The sequence below is a fragment of the Sus scrofa genome, chromosome X (genome assembly GCF_000003025.6).
Source record: "Sus scrofa isolate TJ Tabasco breed Duroc chromosome X, Sscrofa11.1, whole genome shotgun sequence".
Classification (NCBI taxonomy): Eukaryota; Metazoa; Chordata; class Mammalia; order Artiodactyla; family Suidae; genus Sus; species Sus scrofa.
Genome location: NC_010461.5, coordinates 111,326,186 through 111,339,349, shown reverse-complemented (window position 1 = coordinate 111,339,349; position 13,164 = coordinate 111,326,186). Strand labels below are relative to the sequence as shown.

At 47.4% G+C, this 13,164-nt stretch overlaps 1 protein-coding gene across 7 annotated transcripts in view; it reads right to left on the bottom strand.

Annotated features, from left to right (window-relative positions):
* Positions 1-13,164, bottom strand: part of FHL1 (four and a half LIM domains 1) — a 57,912-nt gene that overhangs the window by 28,551 nt on the left and 16,197 nt on the right. For 6 of the 7 annotated variants that reach the window (XM_005657915.2, XM_021079524.1, XM_021079520.1 and 3 more), the window contains exon 2: positions 8,378-8,478. The gene's annotated coding sequence lies outside the window, so the exon portion shown is untranslated. Of the gene's footprint in view, positions 1-8,377; positions 8,479-10,226; positions 10,307-13,164 lie in introns of those variants that run through there. The other variant, XM_005657914.2, reaches the window with a different exon arrangement.

The window sequence follows — 13,164 nt, the reverse complement described above, 5'->3', positions numbered from 1 at the left end:
TTTGTATGCACTTCATCCTTTTTTAATTCAAATGGATTTGCTCCCTAGAGCAACTTAAACGAACCTGAAACGTTAACATGAAAGACATGAGCAAATAAATTGTAACTCCTGTGAGCACAGTTCTCCACACTGGGCTCTCCACATCCAAGACTGATACGATGACAATGGCTACGCTGAGGATAAAAGCGTGTGCTGCTCTTTCTCAAGCATGCAGAGCTTCGGGCCTTAGCGTTTTGATTCCTGTAAAAGCTCTGACATCAGCTATGTTCACTGCACTGACCACACTAAAATCCGTATGATTTACCTAGGCCCTTAATCTCATAAATTTCCTAAGTTCACAGTTAAAAAGACACATGAGCAAGGTTTCAACCCTGGAACTTAATGCGTATCCGACCCGCGTCTTGTGAGTATAGATCTCTTTCACAAGTGAGCATCTGCTGTTGGCTTCTCAAGTCTTTGTACTATTAATAGAAGAGTTGATGGAGAAGATCTTAAAACAACTTCCATATCCACTGAGTTTTGCAATGCTAAAAACTCTGAATAAAAACATTAAGTAGTCACAAGTTCCTATTGGACTTGAACTTGATAAAAGATCTAAACTCTAATATTTTATTGAGGAATAAGGATATAAGGGTATGTAAGTTTCTGCTCTTGTGTCAATCTCTGTACAATCCTCATTAATCATTTACTACCTCCTCTGTTTGGGTTTTAAAGAAAATTCACATATGTGAGTTTGTTCCTAGAGAAGACGAAAGAACTTGCAAATAGATAAATTATCCATGAATAATTGGACAGAGAATATACTAGTCTTAAATAAGGTAAAGCTCTCTGACTTGATTTTGGATATATTATTACATTTCCTGAAACTGGAGAATCTTGTTAAGTTCCTGCTGAGGCTCAGTGGGCTAAGAACCTGACTAGTATCCATGAGGATGCGGGTTCAATCCTTGGCCCACTCAGTGGATTAAGGATCTGGCATCGCCATGAGCTGTGGCATAGGCTGCAGATGCAACATGGATCTGGCAGGGCTATGGCTGTGGCGTAGGCCGGCAGCTGCAGCTCTGATTCGACCCCTAGCCTGGGAACCTCCATATGCCGCAGGTACAGCCCCTCCCCCCAAAAAAGTTTCAAAGGATTATTTGAACCAGCTGAAGTTCAAGATGATTTGACTCTAGCTACCATAGAGGTTAGATATCCATGGCTTCATTTCACATCAAGTGGGCATGGACAGAACACCAGATTTGAATTTCAATGTCCAAATCTGACATCCTCCCTGGTAATCCTAATCAAACCTAACCTTGACCGTGGACTCCTACAGCACAGTTTAATAAGACACTTGAACTCTGAAATGCAGGGTAAACATTTCTATGCGTGCAAAACTTAGAATCCTGTAATAGATACAGGAGATATCAGAGTTCCCGTCACGGCACAGTGGTTAACGAATCCGACTAGGAACCATGAGGGTGCGGGTTCGATCCCTGGCCTTCCTTGCTCAGTGGGTTGAAGATCCGGCGTTGCCGTGAGCTGGGGTGTAGGTTACAGACGCCGTCGGATCCCGCGTTGCTATGGCTCTGGCGTAGGCTGGAGGCTACAGCTCCGATCAGACCCCTAGCCTGGGAACCTCCATATGCTGCAGGAGTGGCCCAAGAAATGGCAAAAAGACCAAAAAAAAAAAAAATACAGGAGATACCTTTTAAAAATAAAAAATTATGGAGTTTCCTGTTGTGGCTCAGCAGTAACACACCCGACTAATATCCATGAGGACGCAGGTTCAATCCCTGGCCTCGATCAGTGGGTTAAGGATCCAGCTGTAGTGTAGGTCTGGATCCTGTGTTGCTGTGGTATAGGCCAGCAGCTATAGCTCCGATGCAACTCCCAGCCTAGGAACTTCTATATGCCACAGGTGTGGCCCTAAAAGCAAATAAATAAATAAATTAAAAGTTATAATACCCAATCAATGTTCCCACTGATTTAATAGTCTTAGAAAGGATTCTCTTATGAAAAGTTCTCACAGACAATTCATTGTCATTAACAAATGACCCTTGCGATAGGCAATGTGGTCCTGCTGTAGAGCACAGGGAACTACATCTAGTCACTTGTGATGGAGCATGATGGAGGATAATGTGAGAACAAGAATGTATATATGTATGACTGGGTCACTTTATCGTATAGCAGAAATTGACAGAACACAGTAAATCAACTACAAAAAAAAAATTTTTTAAAAAGAAAAAAAAAATGATACGTTTTCACTGAAAACTATTTCCTGAGGCCACTGGTAACGTGGCACGTGTCTGTACGTGCTCGAGCGCATGTTTATCTTGAGGACGCCTCAGCTTTCTGTACAAGTGCCACGTGAACTGATGGAAGCCAGGAGGGAACAGAAGACTCTAGAGATACCACTTTTCAAGAGTCCAATTAGGACCCTTTGTCTGAGCGAGGCAGTTTCTCTCCTACAGTGAAAATGAATTCCTTCTCTATCAGAGGCTGGGAAAGTTAGGAGACGTACAAGAGGTCAAAATTAAGTCCATTAAATCCCAGCCCCAGATTTAGTCACCATGGAGACAGGGGAGATAAACACAGCAGCCACCATAACAAATGTGCTGCACCTTTGCCAGGCAGATCTCTGACGGCCCGTCACTTTTGCTTAAGCATCTTTCAGTCCAAATATAACTGACGATGAAGCCTATGAAACCCAACAGAACTGGGCCCAAAGGAAACAGGAACGCTCATGCAGGCAAAGGGCAGGCCAAGAGTCAAGAGCTACCCCGAGTAACGTGCTCTCTGTTCCCCTTGAAAAGCGATTGCAACACGAAGCTGCAGAGGCGGTGACATATGGGGAAAATATGCGGTGCTGCCGCCAGAGGAAACCATGTCAAAAAGAAAAACAGAAGTGAAGTAACTGACCTAATTAAAGGAGCAGGGTGTGTGGGGAGCGGGGAGACGGGGACACAGGCGGGCTCACGTGAAGGAGAGCAGAAGCTGTCCTGAACCGCAGCCAGGCTCTGCCGCAGCCTTCGCCGGGCCCGGACCCGACCCGGGAGGTCCATGGCCTGCCCTGAGACCTGCCAGCGAGACACCCGTACTGTGTCACGTGGGACAGAAAGACAATGGGGGGCTGGGGGACGGTGGACTCCACATCCAGGCCCTGGGCGGGAGCCTCGCCATGCTTCCTCGTGACACACCACGCACCTGCTGTGTGGTCCACGGGAACACCGCTGCTTGTGATGCAGAGGTGATTTAAGAGGGTAAAAGCTGCAGACTCTCCAGCTCTGAACGGCACACACAGTAGGACGACAACATAACAAAACCTCAAAGTGGTATTGATATTTGCCCGGGTGCTTGGCAGTTCTGGTCCGTATGTACGAACCACTTGACCGGGCCAGCATCACAGCACATACACAGTTTTGCATCCTGCATGTTTCGGTGAGGCTGTGTTACGTACATGCTTTCACACGGCTCTGCAAGCCTCAACACTGTGATTGTGAGCAGACTCAGGGAATTCCACGACATAGAGGCACCAAACTTACTTGACCCAAACTGCTGAGGAAGTGAACCATTTCTCTAATGCTGAATGTTTAAATTCGAATTTTTTTGCCCTTACAAATAACGCTGTGATGAATCCCCGTAACACAGAGCTTTTTGTCTTTTCTTAGAACACATTTCCCCAAATAGGATTACTGGATCAAAGGGTACCCATCTCTGTGGCTTCTGCCATATATTGCCAAATAACATTCCAAAAGGCTTTTTACCGATTTGCAATGTTACCAGCAATGAGTAAGTGTTTACTGGTTCCAAGGTTACCGTATTAGCACTGGGTTTCCTTTCTGTTTTTGTTGATTTAAGAGATGAAAAAAGTAACCTGTTGCTGTTTGAATATGGTCATCTTTGCATCCCAGTGGGGCCGACCGCCTTCCCAGGCATTCGTTCCCGCCGTGAGAGAACGTGAGCGACTCTTCCCTGTCTACCTGCTGGAGGATTCATTCAGCAACGGTTATGGGGCACCTCCCACATGCCAGACCTGTGCTGGGTCTTGCCAGCATACGAGTGCTGTGCCTATGATGGAGACTAATTATCTTGTCACATTCACCACAAACTGCTCCTGGTGCGTCTCCCTTTGCAGTGTTTTGTTTTGTTTTGTTTTTCCCCCAGCACTACTGAAGTATAATTACCAAAACTGTATGTATTTAAGGTATACAAAGTGCCGGCTTGGCATAGGTACACACTGTGAAATGATGACCACAATCAAGTTAATACACCCATCACCTCCCTCACAGTTTCCATTGTGTGTGTGTGTGTGTGTGTGTGTGTGTGTGTGTGTGTGTGTGTTGAGAATACTTAGGAGCTACTCACTTAGCAAATTTTTATATGTTTGAATCTGTTGATCTCTTCCTTTCTGACTTCTTTTATCATGTTCGTTTCCAAGGTTATCCTATTTCCAGAGATTTGGTAATTTTATCCTATTTTCTGTGGTTTTGTAAGTTTCTAAGAGTCATATCTTCCTATAAAATTTAAAGTTCTGATCCTACTTTGTGATTCTTGACCTTTAACATATCTAGACTGTTTTTTATTAGAAGCACTTAAAACAAGATTCAAAATAAAAGTTGGATGTGTCTCTTACACAGGCTATGCTGTTAAAAAGAATTGGTTTTTAAAAATTGACCCTGCTGCAACGAGAAGTGAAGCCAGGTCTATTAATGAAGATTCAACCCCAAGGAGCCTGGTTAGGATCGCCTTCTCTTTCTCAGGCCAAAGGAAGACACAGTTAGATCCACCATGGTACAACTGCTTTCTCTTAGGGTGGCTTTAGGGTCGAGCCCCCTCCGAGGAGGGTCTGCAAGGGAGCAGCAGCATACATGGGGGCTTGCTGGAACTGCAGACTCTCAGGCCTGCCCCTGGACCCGCTGCATCAGAATCTGCACGTCTAAGGCTGAGAAGCACTGTGGAGACCACAGGACCCCGCCCAACTCTGCTGATGCTCCTGCTCTGAATAGGCCGCCAGCAGAAACATCCCACCCCTCGGATGTTTATCCTCCAGGCTTGGAAGGCACCCCCTTCAAATGAACACCACCCAGCACTGTGCACCTGAAAATGCACACGCTGCTATTTTGAGGGGGAAGGATGGGTCTAACTTTGCAGTCGCAATTTCACCTAGACTTGGGGTTGAAAACTCGATGTGAGCAAGAGCTGATGAGGAAGACATTTAGATAAGGGCACCTGACCCTTGTCCTTCGTGTCAAGGAGATAACAGAGTGGTGGACACTTTGCAAGTTTCGGAGTTCATGTTCTATCTAAAGATACAGCAGCTATTTGGCTCCAGCCTAGCGTTGCCCAACAGGAATGCTGGCTCAATGCTGCCAGATCTTCTGATATTTCAAGAGAAGCTGAAAATCTGGATTTTTTTTTTAATGTGAAATCTCTCAATTTTTAAATGCTGGAAAATGACTTAAAATTTTAAAAGAACACCCCTGTGTGCCAGATCCGGCCAACCAGCTTGAGACCTTGGCTCTAGACCGACGATTTCCCAATTCTGTCAGCCTGCGTGAGCCATCTGCACTGACTTCCATGCCCACTGCTGGTGCACCGAGAAGAGGTCACATCAATACAAATGGTACAGATCCAATCACTATGACTACTGCCTTTAAACATTTTGTTTTGTGAATATTAAAAACTGCCAAATCAATAATGAAAGTGACCATATGTCAATGATACAAATGCTTCCTAGATGTGAAATCAATGTTTCGTTAATTACCAATGTTGTCTCTACTACAGAAACAAATACACAGAGAACCCAGCTCAAGTATGCATTAGGAATTACGCTGTGTTCAAGCTTTAGTTCCAAATAATTTTCATACCCAAATGGAACAATCTCAAGTTCTTCAATTATAAAACTGACTTGTGATAAATGTTGCAGTAAACATAAAACGAGACACATGATCATTTTTAAAAACCCCAAATATCCTCACGTGGAAACTGCAAAGCCCCTTTTCCTCAAGAGTCCAATTTTTCCAGATAACCTTTGAAAGACTCGAGTGTGAAATATACACTGTGTCCACGCTGGGAGCACCCCCAGGAATTGCGGCACCCTCTCTTACCTGCACATATGGAGGCGGCACTGCTCACCGGCTCAAGGACCAGACCGGAAACAGAGACTCTGCTTTGCACCCATGAGCCCATACTGGTCTACTCAGCACCGAGCAATTTAATTAAAAAAGGAAAAGCAACTTTCAATTTCCTCATCTGCACAAAGGAAACTAACACAGGGATGGCCGGCATCTGAAGAGTATCAGACCAAAACAGAGCATTCTTTTTGTGCTTCTCTCTCCTACATTCCTGGCCTGGTCCACAGAAGGGCTGAAAGAATGAACGAATACAAGGAAGGAAGAAAGACCACAAGACACGACTTCACTGAGACTGCGGAACTGCTTGACCTCAGTCCTAGAGATTTCGGTCCCAGTGAAACAGAGCTTTATCATTACCGCACCTGAGAAACCCACTGCCCTACAAGAAAACCCAAAGATGTTACTTTTTGGTCAAATGAAAGCTGCCAGTGGGGTCTTCTCAATACCACAAAACCACTTCAAAGGTGTGTTCACAAGACTTCAATGAAAACGTTCCCTTTGAAGAATAGTGTTATACACAGTGTTTCTCTCAAAGTTTCCTCACTGAGTTCGTCGGGGCTGCAGACCGCTATGGAATTACTAAGGTCAAACAATGCATGAGATGGCCAAGTTTCCACGGCAGAATTTCCAACGCGGGTGATGGGAAGGTGGTGTTTACCCCTCTGCACACATCCTTAAACTAGCCAGTCGGTGCTTCTGTGAAAAAGTAAAAATAAAGGCTGTGAAGGGGCTCGGAGCAAAAGCCTCTGCTCTTTAGACAGAGCATTGCTTTCCAACTGCCTGGGCCTCTCTGAGGAGGACAGCCACCGCTTCTCCCCTGAGCCACCGCAGTCCCGGGCTGTGTTCTCTGCTGGGCTTGGACCTGAGGTTCTACTCAAAGATAGGCCTTTTATCATTAAAAAAAAAAAGTTTGAAAACAATCCTTTTAGGTTTTTTTTTTTTGGTCTTTCCTAGGGTCGCACCTGCAGCACATGGAGGTTCCCAGGCTAGGGGTCTAATCAGAGCTGCAGCCACCGGCCTACACCACAGCCACAGCAACACCAGATCCAAGCCGCGTCTGTGACCTACACCACAGCTCACAGCAACACCGGGTCCTCAACCCGATGAGCAAGGCCAGGGATCGAACCCGCAACCTCATGGTTCCTAGTCGGATCTGTCAACCACTGAGCCACGACGGGAACTCCCCCTTTTAGTTTTAAAGGCTGTGGATGACAGCAATGCCAGGGCTGAGCCCTGAAGGTAGAAGAGATGACAGAGGCTGGCAGCTGTGAGAAACTGCTGAGGCCTTTGTCACAGGGCCAGTTTAAAGCCCCAGGCCCCGGGAAGGAACGCCAACTGCTGCCATAATTGATGAAACTGATCAAATTCAGATTACACATTTCTAAAAAGCTGTCCCTACTCTTTCACTCTTCAGGGTTTTAATAGTTAACATATTTATAATTAGGGTTTAACATATTTGATTATACATATTTTTTAAACTCCGGGGAATCCTGCATCAAGTAGATGTAACAAAGGCAACTCGCCCACCCAGTGGACATCAACCCAATGTGGCGCTGAGCACGGAGTGGGCAGGGCGAGGGGAAGGCAAGAACACGGCGACCTTTTGCTGGCTGAGACTGGACATCCTGAGGGGTCCGCGGCTGGCAAATGCCACAACCTCTCCCAAACACGTGGAGACTCGGGCCCAGAAGGCAGAGAGCCTGTGGCCCCTCACGGCCCTGGAGGAGCAGGCTTGGGGCGTCTCTCCTGCTACTTTCAAAGCTGAGTGTCCCCCATCTCTGAAGAGAGAGAAGCGAGCAACCCGAACCAGCAGAGCGTCCAGCAGCCGCCGAGGCCAAAGCAAGCGGGCAGAGGAAGCCCGTCGGGGATGCGGAGGGCAGGCCTGGCCGGGCCGCGGCCCCCGCCCCGCAGCTGCGCTCACAGCCCGGCTCCTCGTCGGAAAACGGCCTGACAATCAAATCCCGCCTGGGCTCGCGCGGCCCGGGCGCCCGGCAGCTGCCGCCTCGCCTCCCTCGGGCCGGCCTGCTCCCTCCGGGCCACGCGGCGAGCCCTGCCGTGCTCGGCAGTGCGCTTCTCGGGCCCCCAAGTGACACGCAAAGGAGACGGGCCCCTCGAGAAGGCACGGCCCAGACGGCGGACGCTCAGGGGCAGGGGGCGCTGGCCGGGTCAGCGAAAGCAAAGCCGTTTGGAAGCTTCTGTGCACACGGAAGCCTTCCTGCCACGTGACCCCAGCAACCGCCACCAGAAGGGACCCTTACCTGTCGCTCGTGGGCCTCGCTCGCTCGCTCGCTCGCTCGCGTGTGGAGAGGGCGGTTCGGTGAGGGCGGCGCACAGCGGGCGGACGACGCTCCGGCCGAGCCTAAGGGGGAAAAGCGAGAACCAAGAGGTAACGTCACCTCTTCCCGAGGAAGGCGAGACGCTCCTAGAACAAACCCCCACCCCCCCGAAACCGCAAAGTCAACTTCCTCTGCAACGGCTCATGGTAACACATTCTAGTCTGTTTTTACAACCCTCAAAGTTAAAGGAAAACTGCCAGGAGACTCTGCACATTTCCCCAAATGTCTGTTGATCGTGTCACACTGGCACCGGACCCGGCCCATCATTATCAAGCTGCATCAGCTCAAACGCGCAGCACTGTGAGCAGCGGCGGGAGCTCGCACCGCGGCCCATTTCAGGTTTAAAGGAACGTTTGGCAATCGCCCGGGGCATCCAAACAACCGACTCCATCGTTTAGAATAGATTTATTAGTTGAGCCTCTTTCCCCCCTTCTTTTAACATCTTTAGACTATTCTGCCACAGGAGGGCTCAGATCCAGACAGAATGTAGAGCACAAGTCACCAGAGGAATATTTAGAGGTGTTGCCATGGAGATGAGGTGCCTTGTGACCGCTGAGGTTCTCTCCAATCAACAACAGGATTAGGATGCAGACTGGTGGGCGAGCTCCTCCCGGCGGATGGTTCTGCGTGACTAGGAAACAGGTGTGCCCCGCGCTGCCCCCATCGCCCACACTAGAGAGCGCGCCGCACCCGCTGCCCTCTCCGCACCCAGGAGGCCTCCCCACAGGCACGCTGACATCACCGCCTCACCCGCCCCCCATTATTCAGACAGGACTGGCTGGGGCTAAAGAGAAAGGAGGGCTGATGACCACATCATCCCCCAAGTGTGAAACCCTGAAACTCACACCAAAGGCACTTTCCTATCGACTGTGAAGTGCACATGAGCAGATAAAATCACAGGCAAAGACAGTTCCCTGAGAGGGGAGCCTCCTTGCCCTTCTGTCCTGTTCACCACTCTACTCCCATGGCCAGAACAGTGGCTGGCACACAGGAGGTGCTCAGGAAGTATCCATCAAACGACTGTGGGCACACACACACCAAGGATTATAACCAGGCTCTTAACTGCCCCTGCCCCAGCCAACCGGTTCCAAGCTGATCATCAAATAAGGTTAGAGGCATATTTATTTTTTTTAATGGCCACATCTACGGCATATGGAGGTTCCCAGGCCAGGGACTGAATCCTTTCAAGACACTGTGCTAGGCTGGGGATCGAATCCACACCTCCGCAGCAACCCGAGCTGCTGCAGTCTGATTCTTAACCCACCGAGCCATAGCAGGAACATCTAGAAACTTTTTTTTTCTTTTAATGTTAATGGGAAAATAAGCAGCTGGTCCAGTTAGTTCAATAGGCTAATGGACTCACCTGTTTAGAGACCTTAATGATAACTATCATAGGTGAAGACAGCTCTTCCAAACTCAGAATGGACAAGTCCGCTGACTATAAGGCCAGGCTTCCCATCTGCTGGGAACCCAAGAGAAGGCGAATCTGCGCTAGCAGCGAAGAGCTAACTTTTAAAAGAATACCCCAAGAAACATCTTCTAGTCCTCTTCCCTCTGACCCTTAAGTACAGGGCATATTTTCTTATTCGGTGTATCACTGGTTTCATGTTATACCTTGATTGTCTTACAGGACTTTAAGTTTCTTGGTGGCAGGGACAGAAACCCCGTTATTTCTTTTCTATCCCCAGGACTTAGTATATGCTATGTACATACAAAAGACTTTGCTCAGTCTCATCTCCCACCACTTATACCCCACTCATATGGAACTCACTGTTTCTAGAAGGTGCCACACCCTTTCTTGCAGCTGCAACAGGAATGCAGCATGGCACAGCTGTTCATAGCAGGGGGCCGGAGTCAGACTGCCTGAGTTCACATACTGGCCCCACCTCTTATTAGCTGCACAACCTCTGTGCCTCATCGGGGTAACTGACCTCACAAAGGCTGTGAGGTGGCAAGAGGGCAGTGCACGGAAAACCCCTAACAGTGCCTCACACATACGAGGTACTCACTGAGTATCAGACATACAAATTATCACTATTTCGACAGCAGGTCCCCCAGGGTAAAAATGTTACCAAACTTGGATAATAAGTTCACATGCTGCCACAGACACCTGGCTCCCAATACTCCCCTCCTTAGCTTGAACCCAACTTAAACGTCAAACTTGAATCCATCACATTCTAGTCTTATTATCCTGGTTCATTTTATTTGCTCTTCCAGAACCACTTTTTCCTGGAGATGGATTCAGTAAACACTGGGCTTTATTTGAAGGAATCCCGTTCTCTAAAGAACCAGAATAGCTTTCTCCCTAAGACTCCAACCCTACCAGTACCTCCCCCCTTCCCTGCCCGGTCTCTATCTGCTCCCTACCTCCTCCTTTGAGGAGCCTGGCAGGACCAGAGGGGGCCAGAGAACCCGTCTCCTAGCAACCGCACCAAGAGGCTGGCTCTGCCTTTCCCAAGTCCGAGGGTGTCATGTTCCCCGACAGCCTCCAGAGGGCAGGAGAGAAAGACCCGCTGGCTGAGCAGACAGAGCTTGTGCGCTGGGGTCCAACTTGGGCCCCTGCCAGAGGAGTCTTCGGTTCCAGAGTTCATGTTTCACCACCAAGAACTAGCCCACAAAGAAAGACAGAAATATACAGCAAGATTTTAACAGCATTTGTATCTGTTTCACTTTGTCGTCTGTCCTAGCGTGTCCCACTTAGCATTCAGTTGGGGTTGGGAGGATAAAGGAATTCGTGGCAGGTGGAATTGTGTACACTTTTCAATCTGCGATGTGTAACTGTGGCTCGGACCAGACATAACACCAATTGTGTTGACAATATTGTGCAAGTCGAAGGAAAAAAAAAAAAAAAACAGAACAGCAGCCAAATACACTGGGTAAAATGTGATGACAGCAAAGTAATCCAAAAGAAAACCCAAACACTTTAGGGTTGGTCATGCTTTAAAATAAATCATGTTAATCTTATCCCACCCTGACAGAATTAATAAGTCAAATTAGACAAACCATTTCTATTATTCCAGAAGCCAGGAGCTATGTTCTAATGACATTCAACATACACACTCATTCCTCTTCGGGTTTAACAATGGTATTTTGGTCACAGATACTGGTGACCCTATCACTACTGACAGCCAAGCTTAAATGATCCCCAAATCACCAATCAATTGAATGAATTACGTGGAAAAACGAAACCCAGAGACAGCAACTATTTACACGAACCTAAAGACCAGTTGAATCAATCAAAACGAACGAGCCCCACAGAATCACGATCTCCTCTAAATTCTTTTATTTTTTTATTTTTTATTTTTTTTTTACTTTGTCTTTTTGCCTTTTCTAGGGCTGCTCCCGCAGCCTATGGAGATTCCCAGGCTAGGGGTCGAATCAGAGCTGCAGCCACCGGCCTACACCAGAGCCACAGCCACAGGGGATCCAAGCCGCGTCTGCGACCTACACCACAGCTCACGGCAACGCCGGATCCTTAACCCACTGAGCAAGGCCAGGGATCGAACCCACAACCTCATGGTTCCTAGTCGGATTCATTAACCAGTGAGCCATGACGGGAACTCCCTCCTCTAAATTCTCATGTTAAGTGAAATTAGTCAGACAGAGAAAGACAAATACTATACGGACCTCTCATAAACTGAACCTAAGTTTTAAAAAAACACACAAGCTTATAGATACAGAGAACAGACTGGTGGTTGCCAGAGGCAGGGTGGGGGTAGGAGAAATAGGTGAAGATTAAAAAAACAAACTAGTGGCATTCTCTGTGTATGTCTTTAAAGAACTGCTGGTAATGACTTCTATAAGACTAAAGAAAAAGAGAAAAACAAAAATAATAAAATGTTGAAAGTACTTAGGAATAAAAAAGTCATCAATAACAAGACTAAAGGAAACTAAAACGATCAAGCATGAGGAATGAATAGAAACAACACAAAAACAAATCAACCAAATCAAGTGGCAAAATCCCGCAAGAAAAATAAAGCAGCAAATATTTGCTAAAGTCAAAAGGTAAATCCTTGAAATTCTTGTCCTTTGCCCTAATGTTCAATGGCTATTTTTGTTTTGTTTTTAAAAATATGGAGACTGATGTTCTTTCAATGACCATTACAACAGCTCCCAAATAAAACAAACGATAAAAATTCACTTAAGTGACTGATAGGCTTGAATTAGTCATTGCCAAGTTTACAACGTTCCCACAAGTCCAAGCATTTTTTTTTGTGAAGAGATTCCCCCGCCTCCCACCATGGGTAGCTCTCTGGGTGACTGTAATTTGTGCTCTTCTGTAACCCACTGGGGACTATACCCCCGCCCCCCCCATCAGAACCCCTAAATTGAAGCAATGAGGAACAATGAGCGAGTAGAGATCCATAAAACGCGACAACTCTGAGAGCTGCACCTGGAGAGCACTGGTCCCAGAAGAAAACCGGGCCAAAGACATTCTAACCCTGCCTTCGCCCTCACAGCCCCCACCCAATCCTGGCCAAGTGTCCCACAAAAGAGCTTCCATCCCTCTTCCTCCTCATGACCACATTTCTACAGTCCTAATCTGGCCCATGATTACTTCACATCCAGACTCCTTCACCGCACTTGACTCTGGATACACTGCTGTTTTCACAGGGCTGCCAGAATCATCTTTCCAACGTACCACCTTCAACAGATCACTCCCTCGCCCCCCAAACTTTCCTCCCTTGTGATCTAAAGGCCAAATTTCT